At 45.6% G+C, this 17,953-nt stretch overlaps 3 long non-coding RNA genes across 3 annotated transcripts; 1 reads left to right on the top strand and 2 right to left on the bottom strand.

The window, feature by feature from the left end:
* Window positions 1–6,316: 6,316 nt before the first annotated feature.
* LOC309538944 lies at window positions 6,317–13,445 on the bottom strand. The gene is made up of 3 exons (XR_014222533.1): window positions 13,339–13,445; window positions 11,042–11,120; window positions 6,317–6,925 (listed from the first exon to the last, which is right to left on the bottom strand). It is a non-coding gene; the product is annotated as an uncharacterized lncRNA (long non-coding RNA).
* A 674-nt stretch (window positions 13,446–14,119) lies between these two features.
* On the bottom strand, window positions 14,120–14,975 carry LOC309539267. The gene is made up of 2 exons (XR_014222795.1): window positions 14,399–14,975; window positions 14,120–14,368 (listed from the first exon to the last, which is right to left on the bottom strand). It is a non-coding gene; the product is annotated as an uncharacterized lncRNA (long non-coding RNA).
* A 72-nt stretch (window positions 14,976–15,047) lies between these two features.
* Window positions 15,048–17,351, top strand: LOC309539854. Its single transcript, XR_014222998.1, has 4 exons — window positions 15,048–15,397; window positions 16,118–16,222; window positions 16,556–16,607; window positions 16,802–17,351. It is a non-coding gene; the product is annotated as an uncharacterized lncRNA (long non-coding RNA).
* Window positions 17,352–17,953: the final 602 nt, after the last annotated feature.

The raw sequence follows: 17,953 nt of genomic DNA, 5'->3' as shown, positions 1-17,953 counted from the left end.
AGCCGCAACCCCATAGTCGCCTTTGACTGGACTTAACCGTCCAGGGGTCCTTTACCCTTATCTTAAAGTGCAATGTCGAATGTACAAAGAGCTAGGAAAGGAGGGGACAGAGTATCAAGGCCGACTCTAGGTTTGAGCAGGATGGGGCGGGGGTGGGGAAGCTGGGCAAAGTGTTTAGCAGTGGGCATCTGGGTTAAGGCACCATTTTAATCTCTCACAGTGCCCCAAAGCTAAGGATGTCAGAGAATTCTGACATAAACCAGAGTGGAATTTACCAGTGGTCACTTACTCAGCCCATGTCTGAAACCGAAATCAACTCAAATCAGCTGTGTTTGCCTGAGCTTGAGTCTGGACTAAGGATTCTGAGCTCCTGTGTTCTGATTCGATACATGATGTCCAATCACAGAACATTTCAGGATTTGGGCCTCTGCCATTGGCCCTTGAACTCTTGAGTTGTAATTTGCAGCTTGGTAGTTCAGACAGCCAATCACATTGGGAGTGGGAGCAGCTCAGGCTTTCACAAATGTATATAAGCAGTTGCTTTGCCCCTGTTTCCCAGTTATGTAGCTCAATAAAGGTTCTTGCTGTTATCACTGTGTCTTGCCTTGTGGGAACCCACCTACACTTCAGGAACCTAGGCCAGGCATCAGTGTTGGGCCCTGCTGGGGCCTTGGCAGTTGCCCAAGGATGCCAGTTGTTGATGCGGGCCATGCAAAGAAAGATTCGGATGATACAGAGCTATGGCCATGCCTGTACAATAACATATATTAGATGTTTGTTCCAGTCACAAAAATGAGGTAAAAATTTCTAGGTGTTTTAAATGGCCATGCCTTAGAACAGCTGGCCATGGAACTAATCAGAGAGGACTTAATATTGAGTGGCAACAAGGATGTAAATGGAAGATGTAAGTGTTGTAGAACTGATTGGGAACAGTGACCATATTGTTGTCAAAATTAACTTACATGTAGGTAGATAATCGCCAAGAAAAACCTAAGTCCGTCGCATTTGACTTCAAAAGAAGAAGCTCCCCTCAAATGGTGGTGGAAAGAGAAAGTGAAGAGGGTCAAATCTCTCCAGAGTGCTTGGGGGTTGTTCAAAACCACAATAACAGAATGTATAACCGCAGATCAAGAAAGGTACTATCAGGGCCAAGAGGATGCCACTGTGATTAATGAGCAGAGAAGGAAGCTATAAGAGGAAAGAAGGATTTCTTCAGAAAATGGAAGTCATGTCCAAAGGAGGAGAACAAACTTTGGCAAAAGAAATGCAAGCAGACAATAAGGAATGCAAAATGAACCAAGAAAAAAACAAAACAAAAAACAATGAGCACATCACTAAAAACATAAAAACCACCACCAACAAAAATCGTTAAATACATTAGAGACAGGAGATCAGGTAGGGATGTGGTTGGACCTTGGATAACAAAGGAGTCAAAAGTGTGCTGAAGGAGGAAAAGGAGATTGCAGATTGCAAAGAAGCTGAATACATTATTGGCATTTCAGGAAAAGATGTAGGGTAGATACCCTGTGCCTGGACTCAGTTTCTCAAGAAAGAGAGTCTGAGGAACTGTGGCAAACAGTGGTGAAAAGATAGGAAGTTCTAGGCCTTACTGAGAAAAACTGACAAATCACCGCATCCGGATGGCACACACCTGGGAGTTATTAAAGAACTCCAATGTGAAATTGCTGATCTTCTAACAAAATATGTAGCTTGTCCCTAAGACGAGCCTGTTAGAATTCCTGCTCCATGATTGCAGTCATGGAATTGTTGTCTTTCACATGATGGTGCATGTTTTGAATCCACAGAGTGGGAAGTGACGGAGACAGGATGTTTGTGTTACTGTGTTCCGTGAAGTGGGACTATTATCCTTTGTTTTTTCTCTTTGCTGTCTGATGCTAGAGAGAGAGGGAGCCACGTTGCAGTACTCTGTGTTTATATGTAAATAAAGTAGATTAGCCAAAATGCTAAGTTGCTGAGGTCTGTTATCCAAGCTGCGAAGACTCTGCAGATCCCTAAGTGTGCCGATGTCTGTTGGCATCGGTCACTGTGATGTTCAGGCAGAAGAAAGCTTTTGAAGCACTGGATATAGTCAACTTTGTGAATCTATAAAATGTTTTTGTACCTCACCAAAGACTTCTGGGTATGTTTAGCAGTCATGAATAAGAGGAGAGGCTGGAATACAGATCAGTAACTGGTTAAGGACTAGGAAGCAGGGAGTAGAAATTAATGGAAAGGTCTTCTAATGGATGAGTTCCCCAAGGTCGGCACTGAGGGTTTAAACTCAGTTTTCATTCAGGTTCTGCTTTCCACAGGCTATTGACACGCACATGGCTCTGCCTGGCTGATGACAAAGAGTAGGATGATCAAATGTGAGGAGGCGGTCCTTAACAAATCCTGGTCTAAACCATTTAGAGCTAAAATAGGGATAAGCAATATTTCGCATTACACCTGACAGCAATGAAGGTGGTAAAAAAAAGCAGAGAAACGTGTTTCAAAAAATTAAGTGAATGATTATTTATTTTCAAACTAGCTAGAGGAAAGCTGAGATTTAAATCTTCCCAGCTTCTGGCTGTCAAATTCTCTCACCTATTGGGCTCACATGAGGCCCATAAATAGAACAGTGTATCCATGGCAATGGGAGGTTCATTTTCTCCTAACAAACTGGTAACAAATCACTTAACTTTTTTATTTGTTTAAATATTGCAATTCATTGCTCAGCATTTATACCACACTTTAGAGAGTTCAAAGCACTTTCACACGCATTATCAAGAAATTTCTCCCATGGCCAATTCAGCATTTGTAATTTTTTAAAAAATAATTTTTATTGAAAATTTCATCAAAACATTTTTATTCCCGCATTGCAAATGAGGGAAGGTAAGGATGAGACCGAACTTAGAGAAAAGCAGGTGGCAGCTTAGGGGAGTTGGGTGAGTGGAAGACAGTGGCATATTCCTGATGGAAGACCATCAACTCAGAGCTCCCCAGATCTCCTTGCCAACCAGGGAGACCCTAAGCTACTGAAGGTAATGGGACCCTTTATATGTCCAGCTGTCCTTTGTCAACAACAAATTGTCACTGTTTTTGTGTGATTAATATATGCTATAGGGTAATTTATGGACCTAATAGGCATCTAAAGCCATTTGCACATAACAAAATATGTGTTTTATCAAATTAATTGTTGAACAGAAATACTATTAAGAAGCATATTAATAGTGAAATACAATTAAGAAGAAGTACCCATATTTTTCGCTCTATAACACGCACCTGACTATAACACGCACGTAGTTTTTAGAGGAGGAAAACAAGAAAAAAAATATTCTAAACAAAACAGTGGTTGTATGATTTTTGTGGTTCATGCTGTGGCCACAGACATGTGATCTGACGGAGAGTTTGGGGTAGCCCAATGCAAAAATCCTGAGGATCCATGTGGATCCGTGCTTTGTAACCACGTTTTAAGTGGGGAGGGAAGGAAAAGCACTCAAGGGACAAGGAGCACGAGAGGGGTGTGTGGAGAAGGATGGTGCTAATAATGCAGAAGAGGGGTATAAGGAGAGAAGGCTCCTTTCCTCTCCCGCTTTGCTCCTTTAAAACAAGCAGGCTCTGCTTCTCTCCCTCCTCCCCGGCTTAGAGAGCCGAAAAGCTTTGCTGCTATTTAGCGAGCTGAGTGGGGAGGAGAGAGGGACAGAGAGCACGGTTTAAAGCAGCCAACCAGACAGGAGCCGCTTACACCTATGTAAGCGGCTCCTCTCCCGCTTTGCTGTTTCAAAGCGAGCCACGGAGGAGGGAAGGAAGGGGAACCATGGATCCTCTGCTCATGACTGCAGCAGATCCCCCCCGCCACCCGTAGGCATTCCCTCCATAACATGCACAGACATTTCCCCTTACTTTCTAGGAGGAAAAAAGTGAGTGTTATGGTGCAAAAAATACGGCATGTTAATAGTGAAATAATTATTAAGCTCTAACTTAAAATGATTGGGGGCCCATTACTTACATCACAGGAGCCTACACAACACAAAACACTGTTCTTGTATGTAAGTTTTATTTTATTTGTTTTTTATCTTATATTTTGGATCCATTCTGAAGGAAATCAGCCTTGAGTGCTCACTGGAAGAACAGATCGTGAAGCTGAGGCTCCAATACTTTGGCCACCTCATGAGAAGAGAAGACTCCCTGGAAAAGACCCTGAAGTTGGGAAAGATGGAGGGCAGAAGGAGAAGGGGACAACAGAGGACGAGATGGTTGGACAGTGTTCTCGAAGCTACCAGCATGAGTTTGACCAAACTGCGGGAGGCAGTGGAAGACAGGAGTCCCTGGCGTGCTCTGGTCCATGGGGTCACGAAGAGTCGGACACGACTAAACAACAAATATTTTGGAAATGTACATCCAGTGGTTTTTTCCTTTAATTTTTATTGGGGCCCCCAAGAGAGTGGGGCCCTAAACTATAGCTTGTTTAGCTTATATGTAAATCCGGCACTGCTGCCAACGCCGACACCTTGCCCCACTCATTTCCCCGGCCCAGCTAATGAGGCTTGTTCAAGTACTGCAGATCAGTGACTTAAATGGTAAAGAATAATCTTCATCTACTTTACAGCAGTAGTGTTCAGCAAACCACCAGGGTTTAGCTTGCCCAGAGCTGAAACCAGGTGCAGGGGGGGTATCATTGAAGGAGGAGCAAGGGGAGTGGAGCCCCACAGCAGCCAGATCTCCATGTTCCTCCTCCTTTGACTCTGAGGAGCTGTCAGACCTAGACGTTCTGGTCCAGGGCCACACCAGATGGTTGCCCACGTTCAGGACCAGAGATCTGTACACCAGTTGCCTGAGTCCCTGGCCAGCTTTTAGACCGCACCCCATGACCTCTAGGGTCATAGTAGCAGAGAAGATGGCTAGTAAGATCATCTGTGAAATGCTCAGCGCATGTGAAGTGAGGGGGGAGAAGTGGGGAGTTTATGTAAGCCCAGATCAGAGCCTGGCCGGAAGCCAGGAAAAGTTCGAGCCAGCAGCTCCTGTATAAGATACCACTCTGAACTGCTTCACTGCTGAAGCAACATCTCCCTTAGAGCTCCAGGCTCCAGCATAAAGCCTCCTTGAACTAGAGAAATTGGTAGTGAGTATATTTCTGCCCCCCCGAAAAGCAAATGTACATCCTCTTGTTTCTCTTCTTCTATTTTGCAGTCTTAATCCTGACATATTTGCCCATCTCCTCTGAACTTTTCCCATTTGTCAGAGGCTTTCTTAGTACAAGTGAATTCTTGGTTGATGATGAATTAATATTTATAAAGCAAGTTCCCTGTTGGAACGTACATGTGAAGCAGAACTGGCAAAGACTAGTTGTTTTGAGGGCCAGTGTGTATATGTGATTTCACAGCACAACACCATTATGATGTAACTTGATATAATAATAGTTTACACAGTCATCGTTGGCCCAATCTGACTAGGAGCATATGGATACAGATGCAGTTTATAAGGAGAATGCATGCACAAATTAGTGTTAAATGAGCAAGTCCACACCTGAGCTAGGGCTAAGCGCATCTAGCCCCAGTTGTATACTCGCAGTAACAATGATGATCACCTATCTGTTTAGGTTGAGGAGCAAGGGGGGTGGGTGAGGTTTTTTTATCTCTCCCCTTCCACACGGAACAGCTGATTGGGTCTACCACAAGTATCTGACTGGGGATGTGCAGCCCCAACTACTGGACATATTTGTTTGTTGGACAGAGCTTAGGTTTTCCATATATTTTTAAACCTGTGACTATTTCATTTCAAGTTCAAAGAATAAAAGCTATGAAATCCTCTTTCTGAGACATTTGCTTTGCATAGATTTCTAGACGCTGTCTACACCTCACCATACATTTTAATTGGTGTTTGAATACAGAGTGTATTTTAAACGTATTCTTGAACTGAGTGCTATCTCCTGATTTAATTTTGTGATGGCAGCTAGATCTACCAATAAAAAGTGGCTCAAAAACAAATCTGAATATCAGCCCTGTCACCCTAAGACAAGTTTCCATCAATATGAAAAACATCATATCCCTGTCTTCCTTTTTTCAATTCTATTCTGTCACCTCTATTTTCAGATATAGACCTATGAGAGGGCGAAACCCAGCCCCTCTTCCCCATGTACCTCAGAATTAGGGAAACGGAAGTCTCTTTGCAAAAATTAGGACATCCCTGTTTCTTGTATCACTTGATAGGCATGGTATGACCCTGATCAAGAACTTTAAATCTTATTCAAGAATTCAGTGGATCCCAGAGGACCCAGATTATTCAAGGCATTGATTTTGAAGTACTTTCTACTGCAGAGTAAAGTGAACTCAGATTCGGACTGTATTTGTTTATATTAAAATTAATGATTGACAATTCCATTAAATTATAACAAAACCAATGAATGTAATTAGCCATTTGAGCAGCAATGATACCAGCCAAAAATACAATAAACCACAGAGTCAAACAAAAACCTGCTGACCGGAGGGAGCAGATTAGCTGACATTAAAGCCTCAATGATACAAAATGGTCTTCAGCATTCTCCGAAAGGTTCAGAAGGGTTGGTGGTAGATGGGCCTCTCAAGTGGGAATGGGTACTTCTAGAATCTGGGAGCCACAAATGAAAAGGCCCTGATTAGCAGACTCACCAGCCACAATTCAGTAGGGCCTGGAGAAGACCCTCTCTGAAGATCTCAATGGGCAACCAGGATTGGGAAGGGCCTTAGCTCAGTGGTTGAGTATCTGCTTTGTATTCAAAAGGTCTCAGGTTCAATCCTTACCATTTTAAGGTAAAGTTGGGAATGCGCTCCTGTCTGAAACCCTGGAGATCCATTGCAAAATAGGGTAGACAACTGAGTTTGATGGACCAATGGTCTAGCTTGGTGTAAGACAGCTTCCTATGTTCCACGAAGATCATGTGAAAGCAGGTGGTTTTTCTGAAAACCTTAAAGGGCAAGGAGAAGAACATCATCAGGAACCTGCCCTTCAAATAGGACCCATCACAAAACAGTTCCTCTCAACTCAACTAGCCAGTTCATAAGCGTATTTTTGTTGGATAATATCAAAGCATCTGAGTCATCTCACAGAATTGACAGAGGCTCTGTACACACTTCAGCTTTTGAAGTGCTGTGGTTTTGGGTTTTATAAAAGTGCTTTTGTAAACGTTGCTTTGTAAGTGTCCGTACCTGCATGAATAGTTGTTAAATCATTGCCATCAGTACATGCAGAGGGCTTGTCCTCTGTGGATAGGGCACATTAATTTATTTATTTGCTCCCCGCTCTTAATGCCCACCACACTCCCTTTAAAGATAAAACCCTGTGAGTTTATTGAGATACCAGAAGCCTGGCAGCAGAGGCTACACAGACAGTGTTAGTTATATTTAATTCAGTGTAGGCCCTGAGGCTGCCTTCCCTTGTACCATGCAGGCAATTTCATTACTACATTTTTTTACAGGGGTGGGAGTCAAGACACTCTGGGTTGTCCCCAGCTAACATCTGCCCACAAGATACTCACTGAAATTAATACTCAAGTTAGTCATATCTATTTCTTTCAATTGCTTTACCCTGAGTATAACTAACACTGAATGAACCTCTTTGTAAATGCATAGCCTTCCTTCCCTTCTACCACGTGGGCAACTTCATGGCTATGTATCTTTTTCTTTGGGCAGGGCACTCTGAGTATGCTCAGAGGCTCCCTGTTCTGGTGGATGCATGGCTAATGACTGTGGTGCCTGTTTTATTGCAAGGCATTCATGGTGTGTTATGCTTAAGAGTTTCCCTGCCCTGACACCAGACAGGCGGGGAATATCGCAAATTTTGGTTTATTGAATGAGGAAAGGGGGGCACTTTAGGCTTCTGATCTATCTGCTCCCTGATATACCAATTAATTCTACTGGAGTCATTGTGATTTCTTAAAGGGCAACATCAACTATGTTTTGTTAAGGGCGAAGGAGATGGTGGGGGCAGCTCAAATCTGTCAAACTGCCACCATAAGCAGTCAGATAATATGGTTCTTGGTGGAAAAGGTTTATAGTGATTAAAGCAGTAAGTTGATCCAAGCTTCTGGGTTTTGATAAACTGGAAGCATAACTTTAATAATAATAATACATACTGTGGTGGAAACTGGCCCCTTTCCAGCTGTGTTCATGTAGAGAAGAGAAAGAGATTCTACCTGTCCTTTTTAAAGAGCTGTTTTTACCCATCCTTTTAGAGAGCAAAACATTAGTGAAACCTATGTGACTCTCCAAAGACTGAAGACTTCTTCTTTGGCGATCACTCGTAGCCGAGTGTCTTCCACGAACACAGTTTTAACAGTGAGTCCGTAAGTGACTGTGGAGGCCAATTCTGGATCCACACATCCTTCCACAGTGGGGACATAGGTTTCCGGGTGGGAGTTGATCACAGTGTGGATTTGCCAAGCGTGCCTTCCTCTTAGCATGTTCCTCCCTTGCACCCTATGTCTGAGCATCTTCAAAGCCCATGACACATTTGGTAAAGGCTGTTCTCCAGTTGGAGCACTTGCAGGCCAGTGTTTCCCAGTTGTTGGGTGCTTATATTACATTTTTTAGATTTGTCATTACACTTTCCATTTTTAAGTTCAGAATAGAGTACCGGTAGTTGCTTTGGAAAACAATAATCAGGCATCTAAACAACATGACCGGTCCAATGAAGTTGATGTTGAAGAATCATTGCTTCAACACTAGTGACCTTTGCTTCTTCCAGCACACTGGCATTAGTTCGCCTGTCTTCCCAAGTGATGTGTAAAAATTTTCGGAGACACCGTTGATGGAATCTTTCAAGGAGTTGGAGATGGCGTTTATAAGTGGTCCATGTTTCACAAGCATACAGTAAGGTTGGTAGTACAATAGCTTTGTAAACAAGCATTTTGGTTTCCCTGCGAATGTCCCGGTCTTCAAACACTCTGCACTTCAGTTGGGAGCTGTACTCACAGAGCTCAGGCGATGCTTGGAGTATCAGTATACTGATATACGTGTAGTTATCTTCAAGGTAGTCTGGAACACCAAATAGCTCCAGCATCTGTCAAGTGAATCTCCAAGGGGGCGGACAGTGGCTACACATGTATAACCCAACAACATCACAAGACCCTTCCCAAGAAGGGGTTCCCCAGAGAAGGCACTTTCAGTTTCCACACAAGGCCAAGAGGTGCTTCAACATGCATGGTAAAATATAGAACAACTTATAACTGTTCTACTGAAAGGCACTTTCAAGACACTCAAAGAATGCTAAACGAACAATATGGAGACAATATATTCAGTGTGTACACTTGAGAGGGGGGAATGCATCTGAGAAAGGCAGTGAATGCATTTTACGGCTGTATGTGTACATACTTGGGGATTCACATCTCCTGTCTCACAAGAAGCCACTTGGATATTCAGCCTCTCCCATCGTGATTTGTCTCTCTATACTCTATTTTTGTAAGCGTCACACTGTCGTTCATGCCAAAAACAGTGTGGTGATAGAACAGCCGACAGCTGAGCAAGGAAGCATCCCAGGTGAACTGCTGAGGAAAGAGTGCCATTTAAAGGATGGAAAGTGCTCTGGAGAACAGTTGGGCAAACTGCTCTCTGATGTGCCCTCCTCTGTTAAATATCACGGGAGCAGCATCACAAGGAAGATGGGGGAAGCATATCATAGGCAAACTGCTCTCTCATGCACCCGCTCCTGAAGGAAGAGGTGTTTGGGTGAGCTGTGAGGGAAGAGGGTAGGGGTTTAGGGAGAGATGTGGAGAAGGAGAGGATGGCAAAGATGTGGGGTGGAGCTGGTGGGTTGGTGAGAAGAGCAAGCAGGGGTGGCAGCCCCTAGTTCTTTAATATATATGGAAAAGCAATAGTATATTTTATGAAGTAGATTTGCATTCACTTTACTAAAATATGCCTTGTTTCTTGGGGCTTTCCTTCTTTTTATGTTGCACTTCGTACACCTCCTTTTTCAGCTGTGTGAAAAGAGCTTGTAAAAATGTGGATAACTGGGAAATACTGATGATGAGTCTATTCAGCCACCACTTGAAACAAGAATTGTCAGGATGTCTGGCTGGCATTCAGGTGCCAACTCTGAGTCTTAGCACTAGGAAAAACTGGACTGGATTGTATCAATATAGGGAAGAGCCCAGCTGCAAACATGACTCCACCTTGTTCCTGCTAGACTCGCCTTGGGTGTTGTTTGACTGGCTACTCTGGATCAAAGAAAAACATACTAAGAGAAAGAAGCATTGTGCACACACCCAAATCAGTCTGTGGAATTGTTATCTTATACTTCTTTTTCTCAGTTCTCCCTTGCCCTTCTTGGATCGTCTTCTTTACAGTCTGCTAGTGTGTTGTTGTTGTTGTTGTTGTTGTTGTTGTTGTTGTTTTGAACCCTCCTTTTGGGAGTATTTTTATGTCTAGCCCTGTAACGTTTGTAGGATCAAATTTTGAAGAGTCCTTGCTGACTCAGCACTGGGATCTCTTTGAACCAAACCAACATGTTATGCTAAACCGATAATTAGCATTTGTGTGCTCCCCCCCCCTTGCTAAATAGCTGCCAAGGGATCAGGACTGTGGCATTGGGGGGGGGGGGCAAAACACCAATGGCAGCTTTCAAGAGGGAATAGCTCAGGGTGCTTTTCCTCCCCTAAATTAGGGAACACTATATACTGGCTTAACAGCCCTCATTTACCCAACATGCTGTAATAGCGTAACCCAGAAAGAAGACATTGGTACAGCAGTAGCTGACATAGTGAAACCATAAAACTTGTCTGTTGTGTTTGTTTCCTACCAGCTGAACCACTGCTACAGCCTCTCTATTTCGTGGTGCAGTAAATGCAAGGTGTGGCTTCTGCAAACTGAGACAGATCGCACCATACATGACTGCCCCCCACCTGCCAAAAATGCCGAGAACTGTAATTTACCTCTCACATAGCTAAACTTCCCAGCATCCTTAACAAACGATGGTACTGTTCCCAGGATTCGGCAGTGTGTGTATGGGATCATGTCCTTAAAATGTGTGGAGCGTACGGCCAGAATGAAATTGAACTGAATGAGCTGTAGCCTTAAGAGTTTACCTAGAAAACAAGAAGAGCCAGTGGCGGAGGAAGGGGGTGCAGAAGGTGCGGGCTGCCCCAGGTGTCATCACTGAGGGGGCTGACAAAATGACAAAAATAGGAGGTTGTTTGTTTTTTAAAAAGGGACCACGCAACTTTTTTGTTCAGTCAACAAACATAACGAAACGCGGCTGGCACTGGGTGCCGCACTGCGGGGGACGGCACTTACCACAGCATGCCCGAGTCACACGTCTCTCCTGGTGGATTGGGCACCTGCAGGCTCTGGGCTGCCTGAAATGGCAGCGGGGGACTTGCACCTGCCCTCCGCCTCTCCCTCAGCCGCCCTACAGCTGGGGGGGGGGTGCAGCAGAGAGGCTGCACGCAGCACCCCCTGGCCCCATGGGGGGCTAGCTCTGCCCCCAGCTGAAGGATGTGTGCGCCGCACCTGGCACCTGAGCAGCTAGTTACGCCATTGAGAAGAGCCCTGCTGAATCCCATCTAGAACCGAATCCTGTTCTTACAGTGGCCAGCTAGATGCCTATAGGAAACCCTCAAGCATATACCTTTCAATACATATTTACCCACCAGCACCTTTGCTAGTGCTATGTACAAACATTTGAAATGCACAATATTATTGCATCCTGCCCTATCCCCACCGCATTTGTGTGGCAACTGAAATCTCTATGGGTGCTTCCAGCTGGGGGCTTAATACTGCAAACTGGCCATTCAGAAATTGCAAATGGGGCATTGGCAGCAGGTTGTTGTTTTTTTTTTTAAAACTTACCTGATTTTCTGTGAAAACTGTGACTCTGAATATAAAAGGAAGGAAACACAGCCTAGCATTTTGATGCTGTCATGGGGGTGTATGCGAGAGCAGTGCCAATCCCACAATAAACACCCATATGGAAGCAACCTATAATATACCAGGATGAGGCAAAATAAAGAAACGTAGATTTTGTGGGATATAAAACTGCAGTCAAGTACAACATTCCTACAGTGGACATGTTAGGGGATGTTTTGTACCACTCAGGAGAAGGCTTCCTCTTTACTCCTGAGTTGGGACAGACTTGCACTACATGTGACTTGAAGAGGGTGTAGTCTGTTGTACTAGCATGGAGGAGCACATGGCCTCCATGTTCTGATCAGTGTGTGTTCTCCATTTTGTATGTTGCTGTGTGCTTAGCTGCAGTCACTTGGAACTAACTTCTTTATGGAATAGTTCTAGTTGTTATGCAACCTAAGCTTGCCTTCAGGGATATGTCGGTGAACCTGAATGAATCTGTGAGTAAACTACTTTTATATTAACGTTAATCAGATTCTTGTGTTTATTTTTTTTAAAAGAGGGATTAGAAGGGATTTTACCAGGAAGGACTCTTTAATTGTAAGACTCAGATGAGTCAGCAACAAGCTGATCACTTGTCGGAGCTGGACCTCAGTGGGTGGGGGTGGAACTGAACGATGGGGGTGGAGATGTTCCTTCAGGTATACTGGGCTGTTCATGGGGCAGTGCTGGATTAAACCCTGCAGAGGCCCCTTGGCAGTCAAAATCTGGTTGGGGGGCAGGCCTCATGAGCACGCTGGAATAACATTGAACCAAGAAAGCTTGATTGTCGTTTTCTTCCAAGATCAAATCAACATTATTTGGATCCATTGCCGTGAGACCCCTAAAAAATGTGGGGCCCATAGGCCAGTGCCTACTCTGCCTATTTGGTAATCCAGCCCGGCTCCTTTGGCTGCAGGAGAGAGAAGAAATGGAAGTTGAGGGACGTTTCCTGATGCACTGCAGCTGTTCCCCACAATGAAATGGAAGGCCCAATATTTGTCAGGCACTTTCGGATTCTCAGAAGCCCTGTGTGGTTACAGCAACCCTGTAAAGTAAGCCCTATGCGCTCCCCAAATTGCAGCGGAATCCCTCGCAGATTGGCACCCAACCTCTGCTTAAAAGCCTCCAAGGAAGGAGAGTCTACCACTGTCCCAGAGAGTCTTACCATCAGAAAGTTCTTCCTAATGTTTAGTCTAAATCTCCTCTCCTGCTCTCCCCTCTGGAGCAGCAGAAAACAAGCTTGCTCCCTCTTGTAGCCTTCAGATACTAGAAGATGGCTCTCCTCCATAGCTGTCAACGTTTCCCTTTTTTAAAGGGAAATTCCCTTATTCCAAATAGGATTCCTCGCAAGAAAAGGGAAAAGTTGACAGCTATGCTCTCCTCTCTCCTCTCAGTCTCCTCTTCTCCAGGCTAAACATACCTAGCTGCCTCAACCATTCCTCATCAGGCTTGGTTTCCAGACTCTTCATCATCCTGGTCACCCTCCTCTGGTCACCTTCCTGCTGCTCAATATCCTTCTTCAACTAGCCTGCACTGACTGGCAGCAGCTCTCCAGGGTTTTGGATGGGGGGGACATTCCCAGCCCCCTTACCTGGAGATGCCTTCCATTTCATTGTGGGGAACAGCTGCAGTGCATCAGAGATGGTCCAATCCTGTGCTATGGAGATTCCTAGCCTGCCTTGAAGGATGTGGGGATGATCTCCCTTTGGAAATGGGGCTGCAGGAAGAAGGATGTGAAATGCCGGCATGAATCTGCCGAGAGAAGATACAGCTCAGCTGCAGGCGGAACAGCAGGTGCCTCCAAGTTCTGACAGTGGAGCATCACCTCTCAGGAGGGGCCAGGGCCAAGTGGGGGGTTGCCACGGTAACAAGGACCTCCCTCCTTTGTGACATCTCTTGCTTCTCCCTTAAAAGCCACCAACTTGCAGGCGGCCATTGTGGGTTAGTAGTGAGGCGAGTTGAGTAGTAGAGATAGGAGTTGGTGGTGGTTGGAGACGATAAGGAGAGGTGTTCATTTGATTGTTATTGTTATTGTTATTTGCTTTATTACTTTTATTTGATTCATTTGAGTTTATTTATTTTTATTTTATTTATCATTTCACTTTTTATTTTAACACTTTTATTTTTTATTTTATTTTTTGTTCTTTATTTTCACATTTTTTATTTTACATTTTTCTTTTTTGCACATTTGTGCACATTTTGTATATATTTTGTGCATAGAGGAGTAGTTAGGGGTAAGTGTAGGGTTAGGGCGGGGATTAGGTTTAGGCTCAGGGCTGGGGTTGGGGTCAGAGTTAGGCTTGGGTGGGCATTTTAGATAGTTAGCTAGTTTAGAGAGGAGGGTGGGAATTTTTCATGAACAAAATGTGCAGACTGTAAGTAGCATTCCTTTGCTTTCTTTTGGCCTCCTGTGGGCAGGATGTGAGTCCTGGGGTCCCCTGCACAGCCTTGGCTCTCTGGAAATCGACCCGGCCAGTCTTCAGAGAGCTCAGTTCCTCCATACTCTTTCCCTGCCTTCCCCTTTTCTCATTGTTTACATTTACTCTCTCATTTACTCATTTACTCTCATTGTTTACATTTACTAGGACATTCCTAGCCCACTTTCCTCCCAGGAGCTCAAGGTGGCCTTCATGGTTCTCCCTGCCACCAATTGTTATCTTCACAGCAGCCCTGCAAAGGAAGCAAGGCTGGCCCAATGTCCAACAGGGAGCTTCATGGCTGTGGGGATTCAAACCCTGCTCTTCCAGGTCCTCCTAGTCCAGCCCTCCAACTACTACACCTCTGCCTGGCTCCATTTTGCATTTCACCAGCTGCCCTACGACATTGGCCTTCTCCCCCTTCCTGGGGGTCTTTCTGGCTCCAAGAAAGACTCCACCACCGTCCTCATGTTCTGTTCCTCTTCTGGGACACCTTGATGCTTGGAGGACCCTCCTAGGGGTCTCCTCCCTCTCCAGGAAGGACAGGGCTGTCCTAAGAAGACAAGCCTGGCGTTTAGGGTTGGAGCCATCTGCCGGAAACCCCCAGAAGGAGCTGACTTTCCTCCTCTTCGCTCTTCCAACACATCTTTGCCCACTTGGAGTGCTTCAGGGATCACCCCCTGAGCCTGGCCCTGGCCTTGGAGGCCCTCCTCCAGCTGAGGTGAGTGGGGTCTTTGGGGTGGATGGGGGGCAGAACTCCAGGGGGAGCTTCGGGTGGGCAAGAGCAGGCAGGAGGGAGAAGGGGGCAAGGGAGGAGGCAGCGTCTAACCCCTTCACTTTCTCTCTCCAGCTTCATGGGAGATATTTCAGCTACGATATGGTCAGTGCTATCCTGCGTAGGACAATGGAGGCTGTTCTTGGGGGTGCAGAAAAGGAGGACAAAGAGGCATGTCCTCTGCCTTGACTTCCCTTTGCACAGCTCTTTCTTCTCACACCCTTGCAAGATTTAACCCAGCACTCAACCTCTCTTCTCTCTTTTCCTGCGGGAACTGAAGAGGCACTTCCAGAGCCTGCTGGGGGGGGGAGGGTCTCCTTCTGGAAGCCCCCAATGCTGGCACCTACCTCCAGCTGCTCACTGTAAGTGTCCTGATGGCATCAGGAGTGGTTTTAGGGTTGCCCCCTGCAGTGATCACACAGGGTCCCCGGACGTTTGACGGTCTATTGATCCCTGTGCCACCACTATGATCACTTTCCTGCTGCCACCGACCCGTTTCTCTCGGGTACACACAGAGTCCAGACAGTTGTTAACATTAAATCAAATAAGCAAGTTTATTTTATAAGCCTTAACAAGTTTATGGTTTCAGATAATTTTTCTTGTCAGTTTCTTCATCTTAGTTTCTATACCGGCTTATACCTTTCCTAATAACTGCTAACTGGTTATCCCAGCTGTCTATCTGACTCCTATCAGTTTCTCTCACTCTCTCACAACACAACTCGACCAACCCACAGACTCATCCTCCCTCTTCCTTCTCCAACTCCCAACTGATTTCCACACAACTCCAACTCTAACTCTAACTCCTCCCCTTGGGTGCCCACTGGCCAATCACTTCACACTCATTTAACCCTTTCCTTATGACCCAACTAGGAGGGCAAACGCCACTCTCGGTCCTTTACCCAACAGACTGTCCCATTTCTGGGACACGGAGTCCCCTGTCCCGTTTGGCCCCCAATTTGGCCCAAGACCAAAACTGGCAACCCTCATGGTTCGGGAGTGCCAGGGACTCTGTGATGGGGGCGGCAGAGGGCCACTTTGGCCCAGACTGGCTCCTGACACTGAGACACTCTTTCCTCCCGCAGGACCACCGATATTATGCCCTTTGGGGCAGTGAGGTGGAAAGGAAACTAGCGGCCAGCAGTATTTCTCTGCTGCTGGCCGTTTCACGAAGATTCCCCCACCTCAGAGTAAGTATCTTGCCTTATTGTATTCATTTCTTTGGTTACTTCCATCCCCCCAAGAGCACACCCCCTCAGCAACTTTTAATGCAGAAGATGCAGTGTGTGTCCCTGGGTGCCAGGATGAGGCCAGAGGCTTTTTCTGCCCCCTTTCCTGGTATTGCCCTTCCACCTCTTCCCAGGAGGCTGCAGGGCCCAGGGAGGTCCTCTGGGGCAAGCGATTGGGCCTAAGCCATAGGGAGACCCGTCCTTCCTGGCGTGGGGCTGCTTCTGTGCTCTCTTGCACCCATCCAGGGTGGGGCTCGTAGTGTCATCTGACCCAGATTTTTCTTTCCTCTGCAGAACACAGTAATTTGGCCGGAGCTGGCCTGCTTCCGGCAAAATCTGAAAGAAGGTAAGCCTTGGGGACAGCGAAATCCTTTGACCCTTGTTTGCCCATGACACCCCCCAGGTCTTTCTGCTGGGGGTCCTGCAGGACCTGCTTTCTGCCTGGCAGGCCTTTCCCACCTGGCCTGGGAGGGCAGCACCCAGACTGACTCCAGCTACAAAAAGCGGAGAGGACTCTCTTTTTCATTCTCTCCTATCCAGATGACTTCATCATTGAAGACTTATGATTTTCCTCCCTGAAGGAATTGCTGGCTCTATTTGGACTTCCCAATTGGCCAAAGACTGGCAGAAGAAGAGGTGTCGAGAATCAGGAGGGGGACAGATGATTTAACCAGCCATGAAATATGGACTGAGATTGGGCAGAACTGGAAGGAAGGAAGGAAGGAAGGAAGGAAGGAAGGAAGGAAGGAAGGAAGGAAGGAAGGATCCATGACAGATGGTCATCTAATCTCTACTTTAAAACCTGCAAGGAGGGAGAGTCCATCACCTTCCAGGGGAGTCCATTCTTCTGTTGAACAATGTTTAGTCGGAATCTCCTTTGTTGTATCCTGAAGCCGTTGGTTCAAGTCCTACCGTCCAGAGCAGGAGAAAGAAAGCTTGCTGCATCTTCCATGGGATAGCCCTTGAGTTATTTGAAAATGGCTCTCTCTGGTGTCACTGGATCAAGCTGACTGATTTTCTTGCATTACTTAAACTAAATAGTTTTTAATGGATTTTGAATAAACATGCAATAAATTGTTACTGTTTTGAATTTCATTGTGTTATTGTCTTCCATTGATCTGGACACTTTTCTGTTGCTGCAGCCGAAAACAGCATTAGCATTTTTTGCTGCTGCATCGCTCTCAGGTTGACTCATGTTAAGCTTGCAGTCCACTAAGACCCCTACAAGGAAAGGACTGTGGCTCAGTGGGTAGAGCTCATACATTGTATGCAGAAGGTCCAAGGTCCAATCCTCAGCATCTTCAGGTAGGGCTGGAGGAGACCCCCTTCTGAAATTCTGCATAGCTGGTGCCAGTCAATGGACCATTGGCCTGATTGCGTATTAGGCAAATTGCAGTGTTCCTGTATTCCCATGTTCTCTCAGAAAATGGGAGAGGTATTTGGTCAAAAGTGGGTGAGGAAACAATGCCCAGAGTCTGCATCTGTTAAAACCATTTCATCAGATCAAATAGGCTCCTGCCTGTGAGAGCTTATGCTTGAATAAATTGGTTAGTCAATTTGTTAATCATAAGGCATGACTTCTGCAAGAGACAGATATCTGAACTGAATGTGCTGTAGCCTTTAAGATGCTCTATTCCCATCCCCAACTAACACGGCTACTTTTCTGTAATTTATTAAGATCATGCATTATAT

This window comes from Podarcis vaucheri, assembly GCF_965113315.1.
Source record: "Podarcis vaucheri genome assembly, chromosome: 8".
Taxonomy (NCBI): domain Eukaryota; kingdom Metazoa; phylum Chordata; class Lepidosauria; order Squamata; family Lacertidae; genus Podarcis; species Podarcis vaucheri.
The sequence above is the reverse complement of the archived record's forward strand: the minus strand, read 5'-3'. Positions and strand labels throughout refer to the sequence as shown.